At 38.5% G+C, this 14,204-nt stretch overlaps 1 non-coding gene across 1 annotated transcript; it reads right to left on the bottom strand.

Annotated features, from left to right (window-relative positions):
• Positions 1 to 11,573: 11,573 nt before the first annotated feature.
• LOC112739187 (small nucleolar RNA R71) lies at positions 11,574 to 11,681 on the bottom strand. The gene has a single exon (XR_003170124.1). It is a non-coding gene; the product is annotated as a small nucleolar RNA R71 (small nucleolar RNA).
• Between the last annotated feature and the right edge of the window lie 2,523 nt (positions 11,682 to 14,204).

Genomic DNA, 14,204 nt, shown 5'->3' with positions numbered 1-14,204 from the left:
AATAATGGTGGGAGAAATAGATTTGGCAATAGCAAGCCTTTTCCATCATCTTCTGAGCAACAGATAGAGAATTCTAAGCAGAGCCTCTCTGACTTAGCAACCATAATCTCTGATCTATCTAAGACCACTCTCAGTTTCATGATTGAAACAAGGGCCTCCATCAGAAATTTGGAGGCACAAGTAGGTCATCTGAGTAAAAGAGTTACTGAAATCCCTCATAGTACTCTCCCAAGCAATACAGAAGAGAATCCAAAGAGAGAGTGCAAGGCCATCAATATAACCAAAGTGGCCGAACCTATAGAGGAGGAAGAGGCAGTGATTTCCAGTTAGGAAGACCTCAATAGACGTCCACTAACCAATAAGGAGTTCCCTATTGAGGAACCAAAGGAATCTGAGGCTCATGCAGAGACCATAGAGATTCCGTGGAACTTAATGCTGCAGTTCATGAGCTCTGATGAAGTTCTTCCTCTGAAGAGGATGAAGATATTTGTTGAAGAGCAAGTTGCTTAGTATCTAGGAGCAATCATGAAGCTGAATGCCAAGTTATTTGGTAATGAGACTTGGGAGGATGAACCTCCATTGCTCATCAATGAACTGAATGCCTTGGTTCAACAGAAATTACCTTAGAAGAAATCGGATCCCGAAAAGTTCTTAATACCTTGTACCATAGGCACCATGACCTTTGAGAAGGCTCTGTGTGACCTGGGGTCAGGAATAAACATCATGCCACTCTCTGTAATGGAAAAACTAGGGATCTTTAAGGTATAAGCTGCAAGAATCTCACTAGAGATGGAAGAAAAAATAATGAAATAGGCTTATGGACTTGTAGAGGATGTCTTAGTGAAGGTTGAAGGCCTGTACATCCCTACTGATTTCATAATCCTAGACACTAGGAAGGATGAGGATGATTCTATTATCCTTGGAAGACCCTTCCTAGCCACAGCAAGAGCTGTGATTGATGTGGACAGAGGAGAGTTAGCCCTTCAATTGAATGAGGACTACCTTGTGTTTAAGGCTCAAGGATCTTCTTTTGTAACCATGGAAAGAGAGCATGAAAAGCTTCTCTCAATACAGAGTCAAACAGAGCCCCCACACTCAACTTTTAAGTTTGGTGTTGGGAGGCCACTATTAAGCTCTGAGTCTTTGTGAAGCTCTCTTAGAGCTCACTGTAAGCTATTGACATTAAAGAAGCGCTTATTGGGAGGCAACCCAATGTTATTTAATTATATTTATTTTTATAGACATTTGTTTTCCATTGTCATGTTATGTTTTTCTTTAGGTAGATGATCATGTGAAGTCACAAAAAACAGCTGCAGAATTAAAGTGGAATAAAAAACAGCATCAAAAACAGCACACCCTGGAGGACAGGCTTACTGGTGTTTAAACGCCAGTAAGGATAGCAGAATGGGCGTTTAACTCCCAGTCTGGCAGCATTCTGGGCGTTAAACGCCAGAACTGGCAGACAGATTGGTATTTAACGCCAGAAAAGGGTGTCTGGCTATTTGGCTGGCGTTAAACGCCAGAATTTGCAAACAGACTGGCGTTTAACGCCATAAAAGGGTGTCTGGTTGGCATTAAATGCCCGGAAGGGGCAACAGCCTGGTGATGAACAAGTTTTGCTCGATGGTCTAGATTTTCTTCTTATAGAAAAGAATTACTTCGTTGCAAGCATAGCTCCAAACCAACAAACAATTCTCACATAAAAAATTTTGGTTGTCACAAGTACAAACCCCAATGAAAATTAATCGAAGAATTTAAACTCCGGGTCGTCTCACAAGGAATTGCAATGAGGTGCTCAATTATTGGCTATGAAAATACAGGGGGTTTGGTTTTATATTCTGGCAAAAAAAGTAAATGGCAGGCAAAGTAAAAGAACAATATAAAAGAAAGTGGAACCCTTGGCTAGACTTAGGTAACTGAGATCACTATCCTTGTCAACAATTCAAACATTGATAATTATGAGGAACCGAGCACATTAGGTCTACTCACTAGAGCCTTAAGTATGTAATATCTACTCCTAGGCTTGGAGTACGTCAAATGGCTTAATCAACATCAATCTAAAAGTCCCAACCTAGCTACTAATCAACTTAGTAGTAGGGTAGAGTCAATGGTTATCAAATTGATCCCCAAGGGTTCTAGAATTACCAATTCAATGAAGCCCAAGGACTCAAGATCACTCAACTCCCTTAGCCTAGGCCAACAGTAAAGGAAACTACTCAAAAATTATAGGAAACATTTTATCAAACACCTTGTGTGCAAGAAAAACAAACATCATAAAATGCAAGAATTAAAGGAAACCCATAACTATCATAAGCAAGAAATCAACAATAGCAAGCAAGATCAACATAAAGGAAACACAGAAACATGAATTTGCATTAAAAGGAAATTAGATCTAACATTGTTCATCAACATAAAAGAGAACAAAATGGAAAATTAACATTACAACTAAGAAATTGTAAAAGAAACAAGATGAAATCAGGTAATTAATTCAAGATCCAAGACAATTTAACCTAATCCTAACCTAATTCTAGAGAGAAGAGGGAGCTTCTCTCTCTAGAAAAATAACTAAAGGCTCATGTTGACTAACTAATTACTCCCCTTTTTGCTTGGTCCTCAATTCTACATGAAATACACTCAGAAACAAGTTGGATTTGGGCCTGGGCAGCTCAGAAATCGCCCCCAAAATTTTTCCTTTAAGTGGGTCACGTGAGAGTATCGGCGCGTACGCACTGTGCGTATGCGCGTCGATTGGCTATTTATTCATCCGCGTAGACGCGTCATGTACGCGTGCGCGTCTCTATGCGAAACCACTTCTGTGCGCGCGCGCCTTGTGCGCATGCGCGCCCATCGATGTATTCCCAATTCTTGTTTCCTCATGCATTCTCCACTTTGTATGCTTGTCTCCTCATTTCTTCCATCCAATACTTGCCTTATGAACCTGAAATCACTCAACAAACACATCAAGGTATCGAATGGAATTAAAGTGAATTAAAATCACCAATTTAAGGGCCTAAAAAGCATGTTTTTACACTTAAGCACAATTCAAGGGAGAATTACAAAACCATGCTATTTCATTGAATAAATGTGGGAAAAGGTGATAAAATCTTCTAAAATAAGCACAAGATAAACCACGAAATCGGGGTTTATCAAATCTCCCCACACTTAAATGCTAAAATCAAGAAAGTAGCAAAGGGGTATCAACATTTATTCAATGCAAACTAGCTAAATGCAATCTATCTATATGCAACCTATTTACATGAATGCAATGGCTTAGTCAGAATAAATCAATCTCCAAGAATACATATGCAAGCACAAGGGCTAAGGCAATGGCAATCAAAGCAAACCACAATTGGATTGAATCATTGAAAGATTTTACAAACTTGCAAGAAAAGATGATCATGGGTGGAAACATGTAATTGAGCGATCGAACCCTCGCTGGATGTGTATCCGCTCTAGGCACTCAAGTGTATGGGGTTGATTCACTCAATTATCTCCCAATCATGCTTTCTAAGATTTGTTTTTCATCTAACAATCAACAATTACTTCATGCATGCACACAAATATCATGAGGACTTCCCATAGGTTGTAATGGGGTTAGCGTCAAGGTAGGATGCATATGGTCGAGTGAGCTTGAAATTTGAATCTTTGATTAACTTAAACTTCCCACCTGACCTATGACAACATATTCAATTCTAAGCTAACCTAACTACCTATTCTTCACTTTTTCACACACCCATGCATTCCCTTTTGATCACCACACATATGCATTGGTTTTTATTGAACCTTGAACTTTGGGACATTTTGTCCCCTTTTATTGCAATTCTTTTTCATTTTTTTTTCAAACTAACATATATACAAGAATATCAATGCATATGGTTTACACATGATTAATATATGAGTGTGTACCCAATTCCCAAAATTTTTCAACAAAAACATAAACACATTTTTATCTTTACCCAATGTTCCCAACTTTCCCAAAATCAAATGATGAACACGCTCATTAGCCTAAGCTAATCAAAGATCCAAATTAAGGACATTTATTATTTTCACTTAGGCTTATAATGTGCTACAATTATGAACAGATGGGTTAAGCATAGGCTCAAATTGGCTAACAATGGGAGATAAAAGGTAGGCTATTTGGGTAAGTGAGCTATTTGAACAATGGTCTCAATCATATAAATGCATGTATACACAAAGTAATGGACATAAAGAATCAAACAAATCAAAGATTGCACTCATAGAAAGAGAATAATGCACACAAGAATGAAAATAAGTGGTCATATGATGTAACCACACGATTAGGCTCAAAACTCACATGCTTGTGTTCTTTGCTCAAAACATGATCCACAAAGTGTATAATCCAAGCAAGCCCTAAAAAAAAATTTCAACCAATTGGGGGTGGTGCCCTAGAAATGGAATTCTTGGAAATTTTCATCATATTGACAAAGCTTATTCTAATGCCAGGTTGTGATTTATAAAACTAAAAAAAATTTCTTAGTTTACCCCTTTTCCAATCAAAGCACATTTCATATGCAAAGGGGATCAACTAGGTTTCAACAATTCACAATGTTTTTTTTTTCAATTCACAACCAAAAGGGCTAAAACAACTATGTAATAAAAATCCAATCAAAATCTGGAATATATACCATCTAAGGTGCAAAATGTGACAACCAAGATAAAGTAATCCCAAGATAACAAATATATACAAAAATCTCAAAGTAATCTCAAAGATAAAGTGCAAAATGAAATATAGTAGCAAAAGCTAAAGGATAAATATCTGAAAGTTCACCACACAAATGCTATCCACCGGTCATGAACGGTGACCTCCCCACACTTTAGGATGAAGGATCGTCCTCGATGCTACTACTGAAGCTCAGGATGGGGGTCAATAGTCGCGCTGGGCTGTGGCTCGGGCTCGGGCTCAGGCTGTGGTACTGGCTGTGAGTCTTCAGGAGGCTGCTGAACCTCTGTGGTGGCCTGTGTCTCTGGTGGTGTCTCCTGCTGGGTCGGCTCCTCGACATGCTCCTCCTCCTGATCCTGCTCATTGGAGGCGGGAGAGTCTGGGAGAGGAGGGAGCTCAATACCCTGTGATATGAAGACCTGGTCTATGCGATCGAGACGTCGCATGATACGACGCTCACTGTGCTCCATGAAGCAAAATAGGCGCTACACTAACAGGTATGTCGGCTCAGGTACATGTGGTGGTGGTAAGGGTGCTGCAGCTGCTAAAGCAGAGGAGGGTCCTGCTGCTGCTGCGGAAGATGAAGGCGGAGCTGCCTCTACCACTACTCTAGCTCGAGAACGGCGTCTGGAGGGAGGCTTCTCATGCACCCACCCACCCCACGGAATAGTAACCTCCTTATCGTCGTCATCTGGGGGTGGTGGTGTTACGTCATCGTCCTCCCATGGGACATCAGCTAGCTCAATCATGCTGGTGACCAATGTAGGAAGTGGTAGTAGGCCACGAATGTGTGCGCGCCACATGCTCTGCCTGATCAACCAGGTGAAGTCTACCTCCTTCCTCTCCATGACACAGCCAATAAGAACTAGCATATCCATCGGAATCTCTGAAAAGTGAGTGGTGGGCAAGACGTAATGGGCGAATATATGCTGCCAAGTCTTAGCCTCTCTCGACAGATAAGTGAATAGCATCCCCTTGGGCTTTTTGTTGCTAGAATCCATCACCCAAGGGGCGTCTGGTGTGGCAATCACGCGCTTCAGCGCCTCATAATCAAAGGTCATGCACTGGATAGCTACATCTGCCTGCTGATAGGCACATGGGTCATCTGTACGAGGTCGGCAAAGCAATGCCTCCCTAATAGATGCCTCAGTGATCAAAATCTCCCTACCCCTCAGGTGGACCGAATCAAGAGTGGCACAGAAGAAGTTGCAGTAGAACTCCCTCACCCACGAAGTGTTTATCCTCCCCAAATCCCTATCAACAAAATCCAAGCCCAAATCTAGAATACGGGCGTTGATGGCTGATAAACACATATTTTATGATATATTTTGTGCTTAGTTTGAGTGATTTATTCAATCCTTCACCCAATTATTCATATTAATTGCATGGTTTTACTTTTCCTTCCTTATTATGTGATATATGTGAAAAACATCTTTCCTAGGCTTTAAAATTAATTATTTTAATTACCTTTATTTCCATTCGATGCCGTGATTAGTGTGTTGAGTAGTTTCAGATCTTCTAAGGCAGGAATGACTTAAAGGATGGAAAGGAAACATACAAAAATGGAAGGAAAACACAAAACGGAGTTTTTGGAGAAACTGGCATCCACGGGATCGCATGGGCGACGTGGACGCATGCCAAGCGCAAAGAAGCAGCGACGCGGCAGCATGACTGACGCGACCGCGCACTTTAAGCAGAACACATATAACGCAGTTGCATGACTGACGTGACCGCGTGACAAGGAAAACTCCAAATGACGCGACCGCGTGACCCACGCAGACGCGTGACAGAAGCCACGCACCAGAAATTGTAGAAAACGCCCCAAGCAAATTCTGAAGCCCTTTTTGGCCCAAATCGAAGTTCAGAAGGCATAGACCAGAGGTTATGAAGTGAGGGAATGCATCCATTCAAAGAGAGACTCGACTTTAGTTAGTTTTCATGATTTAGATTTAGTTTTGAGAGGGAGATTCTCTCCTCTCTCTTCTCTCTTAGGATTAGGATTTAGGATTTCTCTTAGTTTTAGGAATGACTCTCGATCCCAGGTTCAATGTTCTTTTACTTTATATTTATCTCTTACTTTCAGATACTTTAATGCTTATATTAGTTATGTTGCCTATTTGGCTTATGCTACATTCATGTTACAGATTACTCTTTTGATTTAATGTTATTTGAGGTATTTCAGTTTAATATTGCTTTCTCTTATTTACATTATTGTTATTCCCATCTGAAGACATTTTTATTCCAGTAGATTTACTTTCCTCCCTTTTGGTCTTGGTTAAGAAATCAGTAATTTAGGAGTTATCAAACTCAGACATGAATGGTAATTGTTATCTTTGTTAATTGAATTGAACTTCAATAATCCTAATCTTTCCTTAGGAAATAAATAGGATTCGAAGATCAACCAATTAATCCCTTGACCTTCCTTTATCTTAGTAAAGGTTAACAAAGTGGAATTAAGATTCAATTCTCATCATCATTGATAAAGATAACTAGGATAGGACCTCTAATTTCTCATACCTTGCCAAAAGTTTATTTATAGTAATTTATTTATTTTACTTGCCATTTAAATTACTTGTTCTTCATTTACTTTAATTGCTAATTAAACTATTCACTCCTCATTCTCAAATCCCCAATTTACAATCTCCATAACCAATAATAAGAACATACTTCCCTGCAGTTCCTTGAGAAGACGATCCGAGGTTTGAATACTTCGGTTATCAATTTATTTAGGGGTTTGTTACTTGTGACAACCAAAACGTTTGTACGAAGGAATTTTTGTTGGTTTAGAGACTATATCTACAACGCGACTGTTTTTATGAAATTCTTTACCACCATAAAATCCTAACGTCAAAATGGCGCCGTTGCCGGTGAACTGCAAACGTGTGCCTTATTATTGGTTATTGTAAATATTTTTCTTTTACTTGTTTATTTGTCTTTATTTTTCCCCTCTTTATTTCTTTTTAGCTACTATGAATTCTCACCCCTTTCGCTTTGAGTTTGGTTCTAATGTTATTGAAAGGAATGGAAGTTATAACAGGAACATGCATCAAGGTCAGAGCAATCAAAGATGGATGGAGCCAAGAGGATCTGATCAACCCTTTAGGCAACAACACCCTCCAAGATATCATGGACAAAGACCATTCTACAATGCATACCAAGCAAATAGACATGGTGGACAACCTTGTAATTACCAAGCCCCACCCTGTGCTTATAGGCCATCCTCTCAACATAACTTCGAACCACCACACTCACAAGCTCCTTTTCACCATTCACCATCGTATGATCCTCATTTACCCAGTTCCAATCCAATCACTCCCAAACACCACCACTTCCCCCTGTGCCATATCCAAATCTATCACCCCGAGAATTAGAGGTTCGCCTCAAGGAAACAGTAAATTGACTTCAAACAACCCTTCATCAACTAGAGCAAGCAGTAAGTCAATTTTCTTCTAGACGTTCGAACATTCAAGGACATCCCACAGCCCCATGTGGACAATCTAACAAAGAGCGTAGCATGAAGGAGATACTAGAAACTCCAGTAGACAAGACAGAGCATGGTTTTGTACTGGAACAAGTAGAGGAAGCTATTATTATTGAAGAAGAAGAGTTGGTTGAAGACTTAAGAGACGCTGAACCTCTATGGGAATCCAAAGTTGTGGAGCATTCTGTCAAGGATGTTACAATTGATGCTAAGGAGGCTTATGTGCAATCCCTAGAGCAAGTCTTTCATGAAGAACTAGACAGAATAATCCCAGAAGCAAGTTTCCTTGATCATGATAAACTCAAGTCAAGTTCTCCTAGTAATGAACTTGCATCCGCAAGTGAATTCTCAGAGATAGACGAATCTTCCCCAAGTGAATATGAAAATGATACAGAGGTAGATGATGACAAGTCATCTTAGCCTAGTTTTACTAGTCTTTTTCCTTTGTTTTCATTTAGTTTTATGCACTTTCTTAAGCCATAAGTAAGCCAATTGGGTTGAATTTCATGTTTCCTTTGATTCAATCAACCAAGGATAAATTGATGCATTTTCATGAGTTTTTGTGCCATAATTGCTCATGTGACAAGAAGAAGAACAACTCTCATGATTATGGCATAGCTTTGATACAATTGTTGATTGATGATAGGTGGAATAAAGCTTGGAAGAAGGTTGCAAAAATGGGCTTGAAAAGAGGGATTCACGTTTGAGCTAACGTTTGCCTCAAACGTTAACTCAAACGTGAGAAGCAGATGAAGAACACCCTGGAGAAGAGCCAACGTTTGCCTTAAATGTTGAGGCAAACGTTGGCTGAAGAAGAAGCAGGGGAAGGCAACGTTTGCCTCAGTCTTGTTATTATCCGCCTGACTGAGATTTACAAGATGACCATAGCTTGCTTCATACCAAAAATCTCCGTGGGATCGACCCTTACTCACGTAAGGTTTTATTACTTGGACGACCCAGTGCACTTGTTGGTTAGTTGTATCGAAGTTGTGAATGAAAAACGATTTATTAAGACGTGCGTACAGAGTTTTTGGCGCCGTTGCCTGAGATCACAATTTCGTGCACCAAGTTTTTGGTGCCGTTGCCGGGGATTGTTCGAGTTTGGACAACTGACGGTTCATCTTGTTGCTCAGATTAGGTACTTTTCTTTTTGTTTTATTTTCAAAAAAAAAAATTTTCAAAAATCTTTCAAAAATTTATCATCTGTTTTCGAAAATTATTCTAAATTTTTTTTTAAGAATGAATTCTAGTGTTTCATGAAGCATGTTGAAGCCTGACTGGCTGTAAAGCCATGTCTAAATTCGTGTGGACTGGGGCTTCCAACCCAACATTATCAAGAGCAAGCTAGTTGTTGCTAATCCACCTGCTGCTGTTCCAGATCCAAAAGAATTACATGCTAAAGCTTGACTAGCTATTAAGCCATGTCTAACCCTCAGATTGGAGCTTTAGAATAAGAGTGCAAGATTCCTGGAATTCATATTAAAAATTTTGGAATCCTTATTTTTCTTTTTCACAAATAATTTTTGAAAAATCCAAAAAATCATAAAATCATAAAAACCAAAAATATTTTGTGTTTCTTGTTTGAGTCTTGAGTCAAATTTTAAGTTTGGTGTCAATTGCATACTCACCTTGCATTTTTCGAAAATTGCATTCATGCATTGCATTCATCATGATCTTCAAGTTGTTCTTGATAACCCTTCTTGATTGATCTTCATATTATATGGTTTTGCGTTGCATGTTGTTTTTCATATGCATTCTTGCATTCATAGTGTCTGAACATGAAAGATTTCTAAGTTTGGTGTCTTGTATGTTTTCTTTGCATATAAAATTTTCAAAAAATAAGTCTTGATATTCATCTTGATCTTCAAAGTGTTCTTGGTGTTCATCTTGACATTCATAGTGTTCTTACATTCATCACATGCTTTGATCCAAAATTTTCATGCATTGCATCATTTTTCATGTTTTTCTCTTTCATCATTAAAAATTCAAAAAAATCAAAAAAAATATCTTATCCTTTTTTTCTCTCATAAAATTCGAAAATTTGAGTTGACTTTTTCAAAAATTTTTAAAAATTTAGTTGTTTCTTATGAGTCAAATCAAATTTTCAATTTAAAAATCTTATCTTTTTCAAAATATTTTTCAAAAATCAAATCTTTTTCATTTTTCTTATTTATTTTCGAATATTATAAAAATATTTTTCAAAAATCTTTTTCTTAATTTTATCTCATAATTTTCGAAAATATCTTCAACAATTAATGTTTTGATTCAAAAATTTCAAGTTTGTTACTTACTTGTTAAGAAAGATTCAAGGATCATATCTTGTGATTTCTTGTGAATTAAGTCATTAATTGTGATTTTAAAATCAAATCTTTTTCAAAACTAATTTCAATCATATCTTTTTCAAAAATTTGATTTTAAAATATCTTTTCTAACTTCTTATCTTCTTATCTTTTCAAAATTGATTTTCAAATTTGTTTCAACTAACTAACTAACTTTTTGTTTGTTTCTTATCTTTTTCAAAACTACCTAACTAACCCTATCTCTCTAATTTTCGAAAATATCTCCCTCTTTTTCAAAAATTCTTTTTAATTAACTAATTGTTTCAAAATTCAATTTTAATTTAATTCTTCTTTTAATTTTCGAAAATCACTAACCATTTTTCAAAAATAATTTTCGAAAATTCTCTTTCTCTCTCATCTCATTCTATTTATTTATTCATCTACTAACACTTCTCTTCATCTCACATCTCTACTCTCCTCACCCTTGTGTTTCTTTCCTTACATTACATTCTTTTCTTCTTCTTTTCTTCTACTCACACAGGGACCTCTATACTATGGTAAAAAGGATCCCTATTATTATTTTTCTGTTCCCTCTTTTTCATATGAGCAGGAACAAGGACAAGAATATTCTTGTTGAAGCAGATCCAGAACCTGAAAGGACTCTGAAGAGGAAACTAAGAGAAGCTAAATTACAACAATCCAGCAAGCACCTTTCAGAAATTTTCGAACAAGAAGAGGAGATGGCAGCCGAAAATAATAATAATACAAGGAGAATGCTTGGTGACTTTACTGCACCTAATTCTAATTTACATGGAAGAAGCATCTCCATCCCCACCATTGGAGCAAACAATTTTGAGCTGAAACCTCAATTAGTTTCTCTGATGCAGCAGAACTGCAAGTTCCACTTCCATCTAAAGATCCTTTTCAGTTCTTAATTGAATTCTTGCAGATCTGTGATACTGTTAAGACTAATGGAGTAGATCCTGAAGTCTACAGGCTCATGCTTTTCCCTTTTGCTGTAAGAGACAGAGTTAGAGTGTGGTTGGACTCTCAACCCAAAGATAGCCTGAACTCTTGGGATAAGCTGGTCACAGCTTTCTTAGCCAAGTTCTTTCCTCCTCAAAAGCTGAGTAAGCTTAGAGTGGATGTTCAAACCTTCAGACAGAAGGAAGGTAAATCCCTCTATGAATCTTGGGAGAGATACAAGGAACTGACCAAAAAGTGTCCTTCTAACATGCTTTCAGAATGGACCATCCTAGATATATTCCATGATGGTCTGTCTGAATTAGCTAAGATGTCATTGGATACTTCTGCAGGTGGATCCATTCACCTAAAGAAAATGCCTACAGAAGCTCAAGAACTCATTGACATGGTTGCTAATAACCAGTTCATGTACACTTCTGAGAGGAATCTTGTGAGTAATGGGACGCCTCAGAAGAAGAGAGTTCTTGAAATTGATACTCTGAATGCCATATTGGCTCAGAATAAAATATTGACTCAGCAAGTCAATATGATTTCTCAGAGTCTGAATGGAATGCAAGCTGCATCCAACGGTACTCAAGATGCATCTGTTGATGAAGAAGCTTATGATCCTGAAAACCCTGCAATAGCAGAGGTGAATTACATGAGTGAACCATATGGAAACACCTATAATCCTTCATGGAGAAATCACCCAAATCTCTCATGGAAGGATCAACAAAAGCCTCAACAAGGCTTTAATAATGGTGGAAGAAATAGTTTTAACAATAGTAAACTTTTTCCATCATCCACTCAGCAACAGACAGAGAACTCTGAACAAAATACCTCTAATTTAGCAAACTTAGTGTCTGATCTATCTAAGGCCACTGTAAGTTTCATGAATAAAACAAGGTCCTCCATTAGAAATTTGGAGGCACAAGTGGGCCAGCTGAGTAAAAGGATCACTGAAATCCCTCCTAGTACTATCCCAAGCAATACAGAAGAAAATCCAAAAGAAGAGTGCAAGGCCATTGATATAATCATCATGGCCGAATCCAAAGAGGAAGGGGAGGACGTGAATCCTAAGGAGGAAGACCTCCTGGGACGTCCAGTGATCAATAAGGAGTTTCCATTTGAGGAACGAAAGGAATCTGAGGCTCATCTAGAGACCATAGAGATTCTATTGAACCTCCTTATGCCATTCATGAGCTCTGAAGAGTACTCCTCTTCTGAAGAGAATGAAGATGTTACTAAAGAGCAAGTTACCAAGTTCCTTGGTGCAATCATGAAGCTGAATGCCAATTTATTTGGTAATGAGACTTGGGGAGATGAACCTCCCCTGTTCACTAATGAACTGAATGCATTAGATCAACTGAGATTGCCTCAGAAGAAATAGGATCCTAGAAAGTTCCTGATACCTTGTACCATAGGCACCATGACCTTTGAGAAGGCTCTATGTGACCTGGGGTCAGGAATAAACCTCATGCCACTCTCTGTAATGGAGAAACTGGGAATCTTTGAGGTACAAGCTGCTAAAATCTCATTAGAGATGGCAGACAATTCCAGAAAATAGGCTTATGGACAAGTAGAGGACATATTAGTAAAGGTTAAAGGCCTTTACATCCCTGATGATTTCATAATCCTAGATACTGGGAAGGATGAGGATGAATCCGTCATCCTTGGAAGACCCTTCCTAGCCACAACAAGAGCTGTGATTGATGTTAACAGAGGTGAACTAGTCCTTCAATTGAATGAGGACTCTCTTGTGTTTACAACTCAAGGTTATCCTTCTATAAACATGAAAAAGAGGCACAGTAAGCTTCTCCCACTGCAGAGTCAACCAGAGCCCCCACAGTCAAACTCTAAGTTTGGTGTTGGGAGGCCACAACCAAACTCTATATTTGGTGTTGAACTCCCATATCCAAACTCTAAGTTTGGTGTTGGGAAGTCTCAACAATGCTCTGAACATCTGTGAGGCTCCATGAGAGCCCACTGTCAAGCTATTGACATTAAAGAAGCGCTTGTTGGGAGGCAACCTAATTTTTATTTATCTAATTCTATTTTTATTTTTATTGTTTTTCATGTTTTATTAGGTTCATGATCATGTGGAGTCAAAAAATAAATAAAAAAATTAAAAACAGAATCAAAAACAGCAGAAGAAAAATCACACCCTGGAGGAGGATCATACTGGCGTTTAAACGCCAGTAAGGAGCATCTGTCTGGCGTTCAACGGCAGAACAGAGCATGTTTCTGGCATTGAACGCCAGAAACAAGCAGCATCCTGGCGTTCAGATGCTAGAAATGCACAGTGAAGAAGGGCTGGCGCTGAACGCCAGAAATATGCTACATCTGGGCGCTGAACGCTGATGAGCGGATAATTTATACGCTTTTTGACATTGTTTTTAGTATGTTTTTAATAGGATCTAGTTACTTTTAGGGATGTTTTCATTAGTTTTTATGTTAAATTCACATTTCTGGAATTTACTATGAGTTTGTGTGTTTTTCTGTGATTTCAGGTATTTTCTGGCTGAAAATGAGGGACTTGAGCAGAAATCAGATTCAGAGGTTGAAGAAGGACTGCTGATGCTGTTGGATTCTGACCTCCCTGCACTCAAAGTGGATTTTAATTGCGTTGGAAAGTAGACATCCAGGGCTTTCCAGCAATATATAATAGTTCATACTTTGGCCAAGAATAGACGACGTAAACTGGCGTTCAACGCCAGCTTTCTGCCCAAATCTGGCGTCCAGCGCCAGAAAAGGAGCCAAAACCAGAGTTGAACGCCCAAACTGGCACAAAAACTGGCGT

Source organism: Arachis hypogaea, chromosome 13 (assembly GCF_003086295.3).
Source record: "Arachis hypogaea cultivar Tifrunner chromosome 13, arahy.Tifrunner.gnm2.J5K5, whole genome shotgun sequence".
In the NCBI taxonomy this organism is placed as follows: Eukaryota; Viridiplantae; Streptophyta; class Magnoliopsida; order Fabales; family Fabaceae; genus Arachis; species Arachis hypogaea.
This window is presented reverse-complemented; position numbering and strand designations above follow the sequence as displayed.